The sequence below is a fragment of the Crinia signifera genome, chromosome 12 (genome assembly GCF_055691185.1).
Source record: "Crinia signifera chromosome 12, ASM5569118v1, whole genome shotgun sequence".
NCBI classification, from domain to species: domain Eukaryota; kingdom Metazoa; phylum Chordata; class Amphibia; order Anura; family Myobatrachidae; genus Crinia; species Crinia signifera.
In genome coordinates this window covers 32,356,886-32,375,845 of record NC_139228.1, presented here as the reverse complement: position 1 = coordinate 32,375,845, position 18,960 = coordinate 32,356,886, and positions in this window count along the sequence as shown.

Genomic DNA, 18,960 nt, shown 5'->3' with positions numbered 1-18,960 from the left:
TTATACCATTGAGACCATTTGCCCGTGGTTACGTCACTGCCTCCAGGTAATGTTCTTAGTAAACTGTGATGGTATCATGAATAAGGGATTTGTGACTATGAAGTTAATTATGGCAGTCTTCCCAAATGCGTATTACTTAAATATTGTAACTGTGTATGTGGAGACAAATGGTCCGGCTAGAAGCGACCAAATGCTTAGATTAGAATCTGTTCAGTTTGTGTATAGTTTTTGGTTCAGGGATCAAAGGACCTCTTTATAGGCTGTTTAGTAACAGAGACAACAGGTAGTGGCAGAGACATACACTTCCCCCCCAAATAACAAGAAGCTAAAGGATGGATAACACCAGGGTCACTCTCCAGAGAAGAGATCTGTTTACATGAAGGTGTGAAATCCCTCACGTACACAAGCTTCAAAGCCAGATGAACGGAGTGAGGTAATCAGCCCCTGGACAGGTAATAGGAGACCCTGTTACATTCATGCAACTGCACCCAGCATAGGAAGGGTTAAGAATTCCTGAGGGAGGGGGAGAGGGGTGCCTTTGGGATGTAAGTTGGGGTTTTGCAGGAAGAGAGGGAAGAGAATTTGATGGACTGTCCTGGACTAAGAGGTTATGCTCTGTCTAGGTATCGTGTGGACTTATATGCTATCACTGCGGTGTGGGATAAGTGATAGTTTGCCCTGTGGAACTGATCTGGGACTGTGACTATACAAGGACTGTCTGTTTAGGCCTGCTACCTGAATATCTTTCTACTCTGCAATTTACCTTTGCCACTGTTTATTGTCTATTTGTGCGTGCTGTGGAAAATAAACCATTCTTCTGGTTTCATCTGCTCGGTGTCTGAGTGATTGAGGAACTCGTACCCTCACATTTATCTCTTATATATCTCTTATATATCTCTTATGTATCTTTTTTATATCTCTTATATATCTCTTATATATCTCTTATATATCTCTTATATATCTCTTATATATCTCTTATGTATCTCTTATGTATCTCTTATATATCTCTTATATATCTCTTATATCTCTTATATATCTCTTATATCTCTTATATATCTCTTATCTCTTATATATCTCTTATATATCTCTTATATATCTCTTATATATCTCTTATATATCTCTTATCTCTTATATATTTCTTATATATCTCTTATATATCTCCTATATCTCTTATATATCTCTTATATATCTCTTATATATCTCTTATGTATCTCTTATATATCTCTTATGTATCTCTTATATATCTCTTATATATCTCCTATATCTCTTATATATCTCTTATATATCTCTTATTTATCTCTTATATATCTCTTATATATCTCTTATGTATCTTTTTTATATCTCTTATATATCTCTTATATATCTCTTATATATCTCTTATATATCTCTTATATATCTCTTATGTATCTCTTATGTATCTCTTATATATCTCTTATATATCTCTTATATATCTCTTATATATCTCTTATATGTCTCTTATATATCTCTTATATATCTCTTATCTCTTATATATCTCTTATATATCTCCTATATCTCTTATATATCTCTTATATATCTCTTATATATATCTTATCTCTTATATATTTCTTATATATCTCTTATATATCTCCTATATCTCTTATATATCTCTTATCTCTTATATATCTCTTATATAAGAGATATAGGAGATATATAAGAGATATATAAGAGATATATAAGAGATAAGAGATATATAAGAGATATATAAGAGATATAGAGATATATAAGAGATATATAAGCGATATATAAGAGATATATAAGAGATATATAAGAGATATATAAGAGATATATAAGAGATATAGGAGATATATAAGAGATATATATCGCTTATATATCGCTTATATATCTCTTATATATCTCTTATATATCTCTATATCTCTTATATATCTCTTATATATCGCTTATATATCTCTTATCGCTTATATATCTCCTATATCTCTTATATATCTCTTATATATCTCTATCTCTTATATATCTTATATATCTCCTATATATCTCCTATATATCTCTTATATATCTCCTATATATCTCCTATATATCTCTTATGTATCTCTTATATATCTCTTATATATCTCTTGTATATCTCTTATATATCTCCTATATCTCTTATATATCTCTTATATATCTCTTATATATCTCTATATATCTCTTATGTATCTCTTATATATATCTCTTATATATATCTTATATATCTCCTATATCTCTTATATATCTCTTATATATCTCCTATATTTCTAATGTATCTCTTATATATCTCTTATATATCTCTTATATATCTCTTATATATCTCTTATATATCTCTTATATATCTCTTATATATCTCTTATATATCTCTTATCTCCTATATATCTCTTATATATCTCTTATATCTCTCTTATATATCTATTATATATCTCTTATATATCTCTTATATATCTCTTATATATCTCTTATCTCCTATATATCTCTTATATATCTCTTATATATCTCTTATATATCTCTTATGGCTTATATATCTCTTATGTATCTCTTATATATCTCTTATATTTCTCTTATCTCTTATATATCTCTTATATATCTCTTATATATCTCTTATCTCTTATATATCTCTTATCTCTTATATATCTCTTATCTCTTATATATCTCTTATATATCTCTTATATATCTCTTATATATCTCTTATATATCTCTTATATATCTCTTATATATCTCTTATATATCTCTTATATCTCTTATATATCTCTTATATCTCTTATATATCTCTTATCTCTTATATATCTCTTATATATCTCTTATATATCTCTTATATATCTCTTATATATCTCTTATGTATCTCTTATATATCTCTTATATATCTCTTATCTCTTATATATCTCTTATTTATCTCTTATATATCTCTTATATATCTCTTATATATCTCTTATATATCTCTTATATATCTCTTATATATCTCTTATATATCTCTTATATATTTCTTATATATCTCTTATATATCTCCTATATCTCTTATATATATCTTATATATCTCTTATCTCTTATATATCTCTTATATAAGAGATATAGGAGATATATAAGAGATATATAAGAGATATATAAGAGATAAGAGATATATAAGAGATATATAAGAGATATATAAGAGATATATAAGAGATATATAAGAGATATATAAGAGATATATAAGAGATATAGGAGATATATAAGAGATATATATCTCTTATATATCTCTTATATATCTCTTATATATCTCTTATATATCTCTATATCTCTTATATATCTCTTATATATCGCTTATATATCTCTTATCGCTTATATATCTCCTATATCTCTTATATATCTCTTATATATCTCTATCTCTTATATATCTTATATATCTCCTATATATCTCCTATATATCTCTTATATATCTCCTATATATCTCTTATGTATCTCTTATATATATCTCTTATATATCTCTTATGTATCTCTTATATATCTCTTATATATCTCTTATATCTTATATATCTCTTGTATATCTCTTATATATCTCCTATATCTCTTATATATCTCTTATATATCTCTTATATATCTCTATATATCTCTTATGTATCTCTTATATATATCTCTTATATATATCTTATATATCTCTATATCTCTTATATATCTCTTATATATCTCCTATATTTCTAATGTATCTCTTATATATCTCTTATATATCTCTTATATATCTCTTATATATCTCTTATATATCTCTTATATATCTCTTATCTCCTATATATCTCTTATATATCTCTTATATATCTCTTATATATCTCTTATATATCTCTTATATATCTCTTATATATCTCTTATCTCCTATATATCTCTTATAAATCTCTTATATATCTCTTATATATCTCTTATATATCTCTTATGGCTTATATATCTCTTATGTATCTCTTATATATCTCTTATATATCTCTTATCTCTTATATATCTCTTATATATCTCTTATATATCTCTTATATATCTCTTATCTCTTATATATCTCTTATATATCTCTTATATATCTCTTATCTCCTATATATCTCTTATATATCTCTTATGTATCTCTTATATATCTCTTATATATCTCTTATATATCTCTTATATATCTTTTATATATCTCTTATATATCTCTTATATCTCTTATATATCTCTTATCTCTTATATATCTCTTATCTCTTATATATCTCTTATTTATCTCTTATATATCTCTTATTTATCTCTTATATATCTCTTATATATCTCTTATCTCTTATATATCTCTTATATATCTCTTATATATCTCTTATATATCTCTTATGTATCTCTTATATATCTCTTATATATCTCTTATATATATCTTATCTCTTATATATCTCTTATGTATCTCTTATGTATCTCTTATGTATCTCTTATGTATCTCTTATATATCTCTTATATATCTCTTATATATCTCCTATATCTCTTATATATCTCTTATATATCTCTTATATATCTCTTATATATCTCTTATATATCTCTTATGTATCTCTTATGTATCTCTTATGTATCTCTTATGTATCTCTTATATATCTCTTATGTATCTCTTATATATCTCTTATATATCTCTTATATATCTCCTATATCTCTTATATATCTCTTATATATCTCTTATATATCTCTTATATATCTCTATATCTCTTATATATCTTTTATGTATCGCTTATATATCTTTTTTATATCTCTTATATATCTCTTATATATCTCTTATGTATCTCTTATATATCTCTTATATATCTCTTATATATCTCTTATCTCTTATATATCTCTTATATATCTCTTATGTATCTCTTATGTATCTCTTATGTATCTCTTATGTATCTCTTATGTATCTCTTATATATCTCTTATATATCTCTTATATATCTTTTTTATATCTCTTATATATCTCTTATGTATCTCTTATGTATCTCTTATATATCTCTTATATATCTCTTATATATCTCCTATATCTCTTATATATCTCTTATGTATCTCCTATATCTCTCCTATATCTCTCATATATCTCTTATATATCTCTTATATATCTCTTATATATCTCCTATATCTCTTATATATCTCTTATATATCTCTTATATATCTCTTATATATCTCTTATATATCTCTTATATATCTCTTATATATCTCTTATATATCTCTTATATATCTCTTATATATCTTTTATATATCTCTTATATATCTCCTATATCTCTTATATATCTCTTATTTATCTCTTATATATCTCTTATATATCTCTTATATATCTCTTATGTATCTTTTTTATATCTCTTATATATCTCTTATATATCTCTTATATATCTCTTATATATCTCTTATATATCTCTTATATATCTCTTATATATCTCTCCTATATCTCTCCTATATCTCTCCTATATCTCTCCTATATCTCTTATATATCTCTTATATATCTCTTATCTCTTATATATCTCCTATATCTCTTATGTATCTCTTATATATCTCTTATGTATCTCTTATGTATCTCTTATATATCTCTTATATATCTCTTATAGATCTCTTATAGATCTCTTATAGATCTCTTATAGATCTCTTATAGATCTCTTATAGATCTCTTATAGATCTCTATATCTCTTATATATCTCTTATATATCTAATGTATCTCATGTATCTCTTATGTATCTCTTATATATCTCTTATGTATCTCTTATGTATCTCTTATGTATCTCTTATGTATCTCTTATATATCTCTTATATATCTCTTATGTATCTCTTATATATCTCTTATATATCTCTTATAGATCTCTTATAGATCTCTTATAGATCTCTTATAGATCTCTTATAGATCTCTTATAGATCTCTATATCTCTTATATATCTCTTATATATCTAATGTATCTCATGTATCTCTTATGTATCTCTTATATATCTCTTATGTATCTCTTATGTATCTCTTATGTATCTCTTATATATCTCTTATATATCTCTTATATATCTCTTATCTCTTATATATCTCTTATGTATCTCTTATGTATCTCTTATGTATCTCTTATGTATCTCTTATATATCTCATGTATCTCTTATGTATCTCTTATATATCTCTTATGTATCTCTTATAGATCTCTTATAGATCTCTTATAGATCTCTTATAGATCTCTTATAGATCTCTTATAGATCTCTTATAGATCTCTTATATATCTCTATATCTCTTATATATCTCTTATCTCTTATATATCTCTTATGTATCTCTTATGTATCTCTTATGTATCTCTTATGTATCTCTTATGTATCTCTTATGTATCTCTTATGTATCTCTTATGTATCTCTTATGTATCTCCTATATCTCTCCTATATCTCTCCTATATCTCTCCTATATCTCTCCTATATCTCTCATATATCTCTTATATATCTCTTATATATCTCTTATCTCTTATATATCTCTTATATATCTCTTATATATCTCTTATATATCTCTTATATATCTCTGTATCTCTTATGTATCTCTTATGTATCTCTTATGTATCTCTTATGTATCTCTTATGTATCTCTTATGTATCTCTTATGTATCTTTTTTGTATCTCTTATATATCTCTTATATATCTCTTATTTATCTCTTATATATCTCTTATATATCTCTTATGTATCTTTTTTATATCTCTTATATATCTCTTATATATCTCTTATGTATCTCTTATGTATCTCTTATGTATCTCTTATGTATCTCTTATGTATCTCTTATGTATCTCTTATATATCTTTTTTATATCTCTTATATATCTCTTATATATCTCTTATATATCTCTTATGTATCTCTTATATATCTCTTATATATCTCTTATATATCTCTTATATATCTCTTATGTATCTCTTATCTCTTATCTCTTATATATCTCTTATATATCTCTTATATATCTCTTATATATCTCTTATATAGGAGAGATATAGGAGATACATAAGAGATACATAAGAGATACATAAGAGATACATAAGAGATATATCTCTCCTATATCTCTCCTATATCTCTCCTATATCTCTCCTATATCTCTTATATATCTCTTATATATCTCTTATATATCTCTTATATATCTCCTATATCTCTTATATATCTCTTATATATCTCTTATATATCTCTGTATCTCTTATGTATCTCTTATGTATCTCTTATGTATCTCTTATGTATCTCTTATGTATCTCTTATGTATCTCCTATATCTCTCCTATATCTCTCCTATATCTCTCCTATATCTCCTATATCTCTTATGTATCTCTTATATATCTCTTATATATCTCTTATGTATCTCTTATGTATCTCTTATGTATCTCTTATGTATCTCTTATATATCTCTTATGTATCTCTTATGTATCTCTTATGTATCTTTTTTATATCTCTTATATATCTCTTATGTATCTCTTATATATCTCTTATGTATCTCTTATGTATCTCTTATGTATCTCTTATGTATCTCTTATGTATCTCTTATGTATCTCTTATGTATCTCTTATGTATCTCTTATGTATCTCTTATATATCTCTTATATATCTCTTATGTATCTCTTATCTCTTATATATCTCTTATATATCTCTTATATATCTCTTATATATCTCTTATATATCTCTTATGTATCTCTTATATATCTCTTATATATCTCTTATGTATCTCTTATATATCTCTTATGTATCTCTTATGTATCTCTTATGTATCTCTTATGTATCTCTTATCTCTTATATATCTCTTATATATCTCTTATATATCTCTTATATATCTCTTATATATCTCTTATATATCTCTTATATATCTCTTATATATCTCTTATATATCGCTTATATATCTCTTATCTCTTATATATTTCTTATATATCTCTTATATATCTCCTATATCTCTTATATATCTCTTATATATCTCTTATATATCTCTTATGTATCTCTTATGTATCTCTTATGTATCTCTTATATATCTCTTATATATCTCTTATATATCTCTTATATATCTCTTATATATCTCTTATATATCTCTTATCTCTTATATATTTCTTATATATCTCTTATATATCTCCTATATCTCTTATATATCTCTTATATATCTCTTATGTATCTCTTATATATCTCTTATGTATCTCTTATATATCTCTTATATATCTCCTATATCTCTTATATATCTCTTATATATCTCTTATATATCTCTTATATATCTCTTATCTCTTATATATTTCTTATATATCTCTTATATATCTCCTATATCTCTTATATATCTCTTATATATCTCTTATATATCTCTTATGTATCTCTTATGTATCTCTTATGTATCTCTTATATATCTCTTATATATCTCTTATATATCTCTTATATATCTCTTATATATCTCTTATATATCTCTTATATATCTCTTATCTCTTATATATTTCTTATATATCTCTTATATATCTCCTATATCTCTTATATATCTCTTATATATCTCTTATATATCTCTTATGTATCTCTTATATATCTCTTATGTATCTCTTATATATCTCTTATATATCTCCTATATCTCTTATATATCTCTTATATATCTCTTATATATCTCTTATATATCTCTTATATATCTCTTATATATCTCTTATCTCTTATATATTTCTTATATATCTCTTATATATCTCCTATATCTCTTATATATCTCTTATATATCTCTTATATATCTCTTATGTATCTCTTATGTATCTCTTATGTATCTCTTATATATCTCTTATATATCTCCTATATCTCTTATATATCTCTTATATATCTCTTATTTATCTCTTATATATCTCTTATATATCTCTTATGTATCTTTTTTATATCTCTTATATATCTCTTATATATCTCTTATATATCTCTTATATATCTCTTATATATCTCTTATGTATCTCTTATGTATCTCTTATATATCTCTTATATATCTCTTATATATCTCTTATATATCTCTTATATATCTCTTATATATCTCTTATATATCTCTTATATATCTCTTATATATCTCTTATCTCTTATATATCTCTTATATATCTCCTATATCTCTTATATATCTCTTATATATCTCTTATATATCTCTTATATATCTCTTATCTCTTATATATTTCTTATATATCTCTTATATATCTCCTATATCTCTTATATATCTCTTATCTCTTATATATCTCTTATATAAGAGATATAGGAGATATATAAGAGATATATAAGAGATATATAAGAGATAAGAGATATATAAGAGATATATAAGAGATATAGAGATATAGAAGAGATATATAAGCGATATATAAGAGATATATAAGAGATATATAAGAGATATATAAGAGATATATAAGAGATATAGGAGATATATAAGAGATATATATCTCTTATATATCTCTTATATATCTCTTATATATCTCTTATATATCTCTATATCTCTTATATATCTCTTATATATCGCTTATATATCTCTTATCGCTTATATATCTCCTATATCTCTTATATATCTCTTATATATCTCTATCTCTTATATATCTTATATATCTCCTATATATCTCCTATATATCTCCTATATATCTCTTATATATCTCCTATATATCTCTTATGTATCTCTTATATATCTCTTATATATCTCTTGTATATCTCTTATATATCTCCTATATCTCTTATATATCTCTTATATATCTCTTATATATCTCTATATATCTCTTATGTATCTCTTATATATATCTCTTATATATATCTTATATATTTCCTATATCTCTTATATATCTCCTATATTTCTAATGTATCTCTTATATATCTCTTATATATCTCTTATATATCTCTTATATATCTCTTATATATCTCTTATATATCTCTTATATATCTCTTATATATCTTTTATCTCCTATATATCTCTTATATATCTCTTATATATCTCTTATATATCTCTTATGGCTTATATATCTCTTATGTATCTCTTATATATCTCTTATATATCTCTTATCTCTTATATATCTCTTATATATCTCTTATATATCTCTTATCTCTTATATATCTCTTATATATCTCTTATATATCTCTTATATATCTCTTATATATCTCTTATATATCTCTTATATATCTCTTATATATCTCTTATATATCTCTTATATCTCTTATATATCTCTTATATATCTCTTATATCTCTTATATATCTCTTATCTCTTATATATCTCTTATATATCTCTTATATATCTCTTATATATCTCTTATATATCTCTTATGTATCTCTTATATATCTCTTATATATCTCTTATCTCTTATGTATCTCTTATGTATCGCTTATATATCTCTTATATATCTCTTATATATCTCTTATATATCTCTTATATATCTCTTATATATCTCTTATATATCTCTTATATATCTCTTATATATCTCTTATATATCTCTTATATATCTCTTATCTCTTATATATTTCTTATATATCTCTTATATATCTCCTATATCTCTTATATATCTCTTATATATCTCTTATCTCTTATATATCTCTTATATAAGAGAAATAGGAGATATATAAGAGATATATAAGAGATATATAAGAGATAAGAGATATATAAGAGATATATAAGAGATATATAAGAGATATATAAGAGATATATAAGAGATATATAAGAGATATATAAGAGATATAGGAGATATATAAGAGATATATATCTCTTATATATCTCTTATATATCTCTTATATATCTCTTATATATCTCTATATCTCTATATCTCTTATATATCGCTTATATATCTCTTATCGCTTATATATCTCCTATATATCTCCTATATATCTCTTATATATCTCCTATATATCTCTTATGTATCTCTTATATATATCTCTTATATATCTCTTATATATCTCTTATATATCTCTTATATCTTATATATCTCTTGTATATCTCTTATATATCTCCTATATCTCTTATATATCTCTTATATATCTCTTATATATCTCTATATATCTCTTATGTATCTCTTATATATATCTCTTATATATATCTTATATATCTCTATATCTCTTATATATCTCTTATATATCTCCTATATTTCTAATGTATCTCTTATATATCTCTTATATATCTCTTATATATCTCTTATATATCTCTTATATATCTCTTATATATCTCTTATCTCCTATATATCTCTTATATATCTCTTATATATCTCTTATATATCTCTTATATATCTCTTATATATCTCTTATATATCTCTTATATATCTCTTATCTCCTATATATCTCTTATATATCTCTTATATATCTCTTATATATCTCTTATGGCTTATATATCTCTTATGTATCTCTTATATATCTCTTATATATCTCTTATCTCTTATATATATCTTATATATCTCTTATATATCTCTTATATATCTCTTATCTATTATATATCTCTTATATATCTCTTATATATCTCTTATATATCTCTTATCTCCTATATATCTCTTATATATCTCTTATGTATCTCTTATATATCTCTTATATATCTCTTATATATCTCTTATATATCTCTTATATATCTCTTATATATCTCTTATATATCTCTTATATATCTCTTATATCTCTTATATATCTCTTATCTCTTATATATCTCTTATCTCTTATATATCTCTTATTTATCTCTTATATATCTCTTATTTATCTCTTATATATCTCTTATGTATCTCCTATATATCTCCTATATATCTCTTATATATCTCCTATATATCTCTTATGTATCTCTTATATATCTCTTATATATCTCTTATATATCTCCTATATATCTCTTATGTATCTCTTATATATCTCCTATATATCTCTTATATATCTCCTATATATCTCTTATGTATCTCTTATATATCTCTTATATATCTCTTGTATATCTCTTATATATCTCCTATATCTCTTATATATCTCTTATATATCTCTTATATATCTCTATATATCTCTTATGTATCTCTTATATATATCTCTTATATATATCTTATATATCTCCTATATCTCTTATATATCTCCTATATTCCTAATGTATCTCTTATATATCTCTTATATATCTCTTATATATCTCTTATATATCTCTTATATATCTCTTATATATCTCTTATATATCTCTTATATATCTCTTATATATCTCTTATATATCTCTTATCTCTTATATATCTCTTATATATCTCTTATATATCTCTTATATATCTCTTATATATCTCTTATATATCTCTTATATATCTCTTATATATCTCTTATATATCTCTTATCTCCTATATATCTCTTATATATCTCTTATATATCTCTTATATATCTCTTATGGCTTATATATCTCTTAAGTATCTCTTATATATCTCTTATATATCTCTTATCTCTTATATATCTCTTATATATCTCTTATATATCTCTTATCTCTTATATATCTCTTATATATCTCTTATATATCTCTTATATATCTCTTATATATCTCTTATATATCACTTATATATCTCTTATATATCTCTTATATCTCTTATATATCTCTTATATATCTCTTATATCTCTTATATATCTCTTATCTCTTATATATCTCTTATATATCTCTTATATATCTCTTATATATCTCTTATATATCTCTTATGTATCTCTTATATATCTCTTATCTCTTATATATCTCTTATGTATCTCTTATGTATCTCTTATGTATCTCTTATATATCTCTTATCTCTTATATATCTCTTATATATCTCTTATCTCTTATATATCTCTTATATATCTCTTATATATCTCTTATCTCTTATATATCTCTTATATATCTCTTATATATCTCTTATATATCTCTTATATATCTCTTATATATCTCTTATATCTCTTATATATCTCTTATATATCTCTTATATCTCTTATATATCTCTTATCTCTTATATATCTCTTATATATCTCTTATATATCTCTTATATATCTCTTATATATCTCTTATATATCTCTTATATATCTCTTATATATCTCTTATCTCTTATATATTTCTTATATATCTCTTATATATCTCCTATATCTCTTATATATCTCTTATATATCTCTTATCTCTTATATATCTCTTATATAAGAGATATAGGAGATATATAAGAGATATATAAGAGATATATAAGAGATATATAAGAGATAAGAGATATATAAGAGATATATAAGAGATATATAAGAGATATATAAGAGATATATAAGAGATATATAAGAGATATATAAGAGATATATAAGAGATATAGGAGATATATAAGAGATATATATCTCTTATATATCTCTTATATATCTCTTATATATCTCTTATATATCTCTATATCTCTTATATATCTCTTATATATCGCTTATATATCTCTTATCGCTTATATATCTCCTATATCTCTTATATATCTCTTATATATCTCTATCTCTTATATATCTTATATATCTCCTATATATCTCCTATATATCTCTTATATATCTCCTATATATCTCTTATGTATCTCTTATATATATCTCTTATATATCTCTTATGTATCTCTTATATATCTCTTATATATCTCTTATATCTTATATATCTCTTGTATATCTCTTATATATCTCCTATATCTCTTATATATCTCTTATATATCTCTTATATATCTCTATATATCTCTTATGTATCTCTTATATATATCTCTTATATATATCTTATATATCTCTATATCTCTTATATATTTCTAATGTATCTCTTATATATCTCTTATATATCTCTTATATATCTCTTATATATCTCTTATCTCCTATATATCTCTTATATATCTCTTATATATCTCTTATATATCTCTTATATATCTCTTATATATCTCTTATATATCTCTTATATATCTCTTATCTCCTATATATCTCTTATATATCTCTTATATATCTCTTATATATCTCTTATATATCTCTTATGGCTTATATATCTCTTATGTATCTCTTATATATCTCTTATATATCTCTTATCTCTTATATATCTCTTATATATCTCTTATATATCTCTTATATATCTCTTATCTCTTATATATCTCTTATATATCTCTTATATATCTCTTATCTCCTATATATCTCTTATATATCTCTTATGTATCTCTTATATATCTCTTATATATCTCTTATATATCTCTTATATATCTCTTATATATCTCTTATATATCTCTTATATATCTCTTATATATCTCTTATCTCCTATATATCTCTTATATATCTCTTATATATCTCTTATATATCTCTTATATATCTCTTATATATCTCTTATATATCTCTTATATATCTCTTATCTCCTATATATCTCTTATATATCTCTTATATATCTCTTATATATCTCTTATATATCTCTTATGGCTTATATATCTCTTATGTATCTCTTATATATCTCTTATTTATCTCTTATATATCTCTTATTTATCTCTTATATATCTCTTATATATCTCTTATATATCTCTTATATATCTCTTATGTATCTCTTATCTCTTATATATCTCTTATGTATCTCTTATGTATCTCTTATGTATCTCTTATGTATCTCTTATGTATCTCTTATATATCTCTTATGTATCTCTTATATATCTCTTATATATCTCTTATATATCTCCTATATCGCTTATATATCTCTTATATATCTCTTATCTCTTATATATCTCTTATATATCTCTTATATATCTCCTATATCTCTTATATATCTCTTATATATCTCTTATATATCTCTTATATATCTCTTATATATCTCTTATGTATCTCTTATGTATCTCTTATGTATCTCTTATGTATCTCTTATGTATCTCTTATATATCTCTTATGTATCTCTTATATATCTCTTATATATATCTTATATATCTCCTATATCGCTTATATATCTCTTATATATCTCTTATATATCTCTTATATATCTCTTATATATCTCTATATCTCTTATATATCTCTTATGTATCTCTTATATATCTTTTTTATATCTCTTATATATCTCTTATGTATCTCTTATATATCTCCTATATCTCTTATATATCTCTTATATATCTCTTATTTATCTCTTATATATCTCTTATATATCTCTTATGTATCTTTTTTATATCTCTTATATATCTCTTATATATCTCTTATATATCTCTTATATATCTTTTTGTATCTCTTATGTATCTCTTATGTATCTCTTATATATCTCTTATATATCTCCTATATCTCTCCTATATCTCTCATATATCTCTCATATATCTCTTATGTATCTCTTATGTATCTCTTATGTATCTCTTATGTATCTCTTATGTATCTCTTATGTATCTATTATGTATCTCTTATATATCTCTTATATATCTCCTATATCTCTCCTATATCTCTCATGTATCTCTCATGTATCTCTCATGTATCTCTTATATATCTCTTATATATCTCTTATATATCTCTTATGTATCTTTTTTATATCTCTTATATATCTCTTATATATCTCTTATATATCTCTTATATATCTCTTATGTATCTCTTATATATCTCTTATGTATCTCTTATATATCTCTTATGTATCTCTTATGTATCTCTTATGTATCTCTTATATATCTCTTATGTATCTCTTATCTCTTATATATCTCTTATGTATCTCTTATCTCTTATATATCTCTTATATATCTCTTATATATCTCTTATGTATCTCTTATATATCTCTTATATATCTCTTATGTATCTCTTATCTCTTATGTATCTCTTATGTATCTCTTATGTATCTCTTATGTATCTCTTATGTATCTCTTATGTATCTCTTATGTATCTCTTATCTCTTATATATCTCTTATATATCTCTTATATATCTCTTATATATCTCTTATGTATCTCTTATCTCTTATGTATCTCTTATGTATCTCTTATGTATCTCTTATGGATCTCTTATGTATCTCTTATGTATCTCTTATATATCTCTTATGTATCTCTTATCTCTTATATATCTCTTATATATCTCTTATGTATCTCTTATGTATCTCTTATATATCTCTTATGTATCTCTTATGTATCTCTTATGTATCTCTTATGTATCTCTTATGTATCTCTTATGTATCTCTTATGTATCTCTTATGTATCTCTTATGTATCTCTTATGTATCTCTTATGTATCTCCTATGTATCTCCTGTATCTCCTGTATCTCCTGTATCTCTCCTGTATCTCCTGTATCTCTCCTGTATCTCTCCTGTATCTCTCCTGTATCTCTCCTGTATCTCTCCTGTATCTCTCCTGTATCTCTCCTGTATCTCTCCTGTATCTCTCATGTATCTCTCATGTATCTCTCATGTATCTCTCATGTATCTCTCATGTATCTCTCATGTATCTCTTATGTATCTCTTATGTATCTCTTATGTATCTCTTATGTATCTCCTATGTATCTCCTATGTATCTCCTATATCTCTCCTATATCTCTCCTATATCTCTCCTATATCTCTCCTATATCTCTTATGTATCTCTTATGTATCTCTTATGTATCTCTTATGTATCTCTTATGTATCTCTTATCTCTTATATATCTCTTATATATCTCTTATGTATCTCTTATGTATCTCTTATATATCTCTTATGTATCTCTTATATATCTCTTATATATCTCTTATATATCTCTTATATATCTCTTATATATCTCTTATATATCTGTTATATATCTCTTATATATCTCTTATATATCTCTTATTTCTCTTATATATCTCTTATCTCTTATATATCTCTTATCTCTTATATATCTCTTATTTATCTCTTATATATCTCTTATTTATCTCTTATATATCTCTTATATATCTCTTATCTCTTATATATCTCTTATATATCTCTTATATATCTCTTATATATCTCTTATATATCTCTTATGTATCTCTTATGTATCTCTTATATATCTCTTATCTCTTATATATCTCTTATGTATCTCTTATGTATCTCTTATGTATCTCTTATATATCTCTTATATATCTCTTATATATCTCCTATATCTCTTATATATCTCTTATATATCTCTTATATATCTCTTATATATCTCTTATGTATCTCTTATGTATCTCTTATGTATCTCTTATATATCTCTTATATATCTCTTATGTATCTCTTATATATCTCTTATATATCTCCTATATCTCTTATATATCTCTTATATATCTCTTATATATCTCTTATATATCTCTTATATATCTCTATATCTCTTATGTATCTCTTATATATCTTTTTTATATCTCTTATATATCTCTTATATATCTCTTATGTATCTCTTATGTATCTCTTATATATCTCTTATATATCTCTTATATATCTCTTATATATCTCTTATATATCTCTTATATATCTCTTATATATCTCTTATATATCTCTTATATATCTTTTTTATATCTCTTATATATCTCTTATATATCTCTTATATATCTCTTATGTATCTCTTATGTATCTCCTATATCTCTCCTATATCTCTCCTATATCTCTCATATATCTCTTATATATCTCCTATATCTCTTATATCTCTTATATATCTCTTATATATCTCTTATATATCTCTTATATATCTCTTATCTCTTATAGATCTCTTATAGATCTCTTATAGATCTCTTATATATCTCTTATATATCTCTTATATATCTCTTATATATCTCTTATATATCTCTTATATATCTCCTATATCTCTTATATATCTCTTATATATCTCTTATTTATCTCTTATATATCTCTTATATATATCTCTTATGTATCTTTTTTATATCTCTTATATATCTCTTATATATCTCTTATATATCTCTTATATATCTTTTTTGTATCTCTTATGTATCTCTTATGTATCTCTTATATATCTCTTATATATCTCCTATATCTCTCCTATATCTCTTATATATCTCTTATGTATCTCTTATGTATCTCTTATGTATCTCTTATGTATCTCTTATGTATCTCTTATATATCTCTTATATATCTCTTATATATCTCTTATATATCTCTTATATATCTCTTATGTATCTCTTATCTCTTATCTCTTATATATCTCTTATATATCTCTTATGTATCTCTTATATATCTCTTATGTATCTCTTATATATCTCTTATTTATCTCTTATATATCTCTTATATATCTCTTATATATCTCTTATATATCTTTTTTATATCTCTTATATATCTCTTATATATCTCTTATATATCTTTTTTATATCTCTTATATATCTCTTATATATCTCTTATGTATCTCTTATGTATCTCTTATGTATCTCTTATGTATCTCTTATGTATCTCTTATATATCTCTTATATATCTCTTATATATCTCTTATGTATCTCTTATGTATTTCTTATGTATCTCTTATGTATCTCCTATATCTCTCCTATATCTCTCCTATATCTCTCATATATCTCTTATATATCTCTTATATATCTCTTATATATCTCTTATATATCTCTTATATATCTCTTATGTATCTCTTATGTATCTCTTATATATCTCTTATATATCTCTTATATATCTCTTATATATCTCTTATATATCTCTTATATATCTCTTATATATCTCTTATGTATCTCTTATATATCTCTTATGTATCTCTTATCTCTTATCTCTTATATATCTCTTATATATCTCTTATATATCTCTTATGTATCTCTTATCTCTTATATATCTCTTATGTATCTCTTATCTCTTATATATATCTTATATATCTCTTATGTATCTCCTATGTATCTCTTATGTATCTCTTATATATCTCTTATATATCTCTTATATATCTCTTATATATCTCTTATATATCTCTTATATATCTCTTATATATCTTTTTTATATCTCTTATATATCTCTTATGTATCTCTTATGTATCTCTTATATATCTCTTATGTAACTCTTATGTATCGCTTATGTATCTCCTATATCTCTCCTATATCTCTCCTATATCTCTTATATATCTCTTATATATCTCCTATATCTCTTATAGATCTCTTATAGATCTCTTATATATCTCTTATATATCTCTTATATATCTCTTATATATCTCTTATATATCTCTTATATATCTCTTATATATCTCTTATATATCTCCTATATCTCTTATATATCTCTTATATATCTCTTA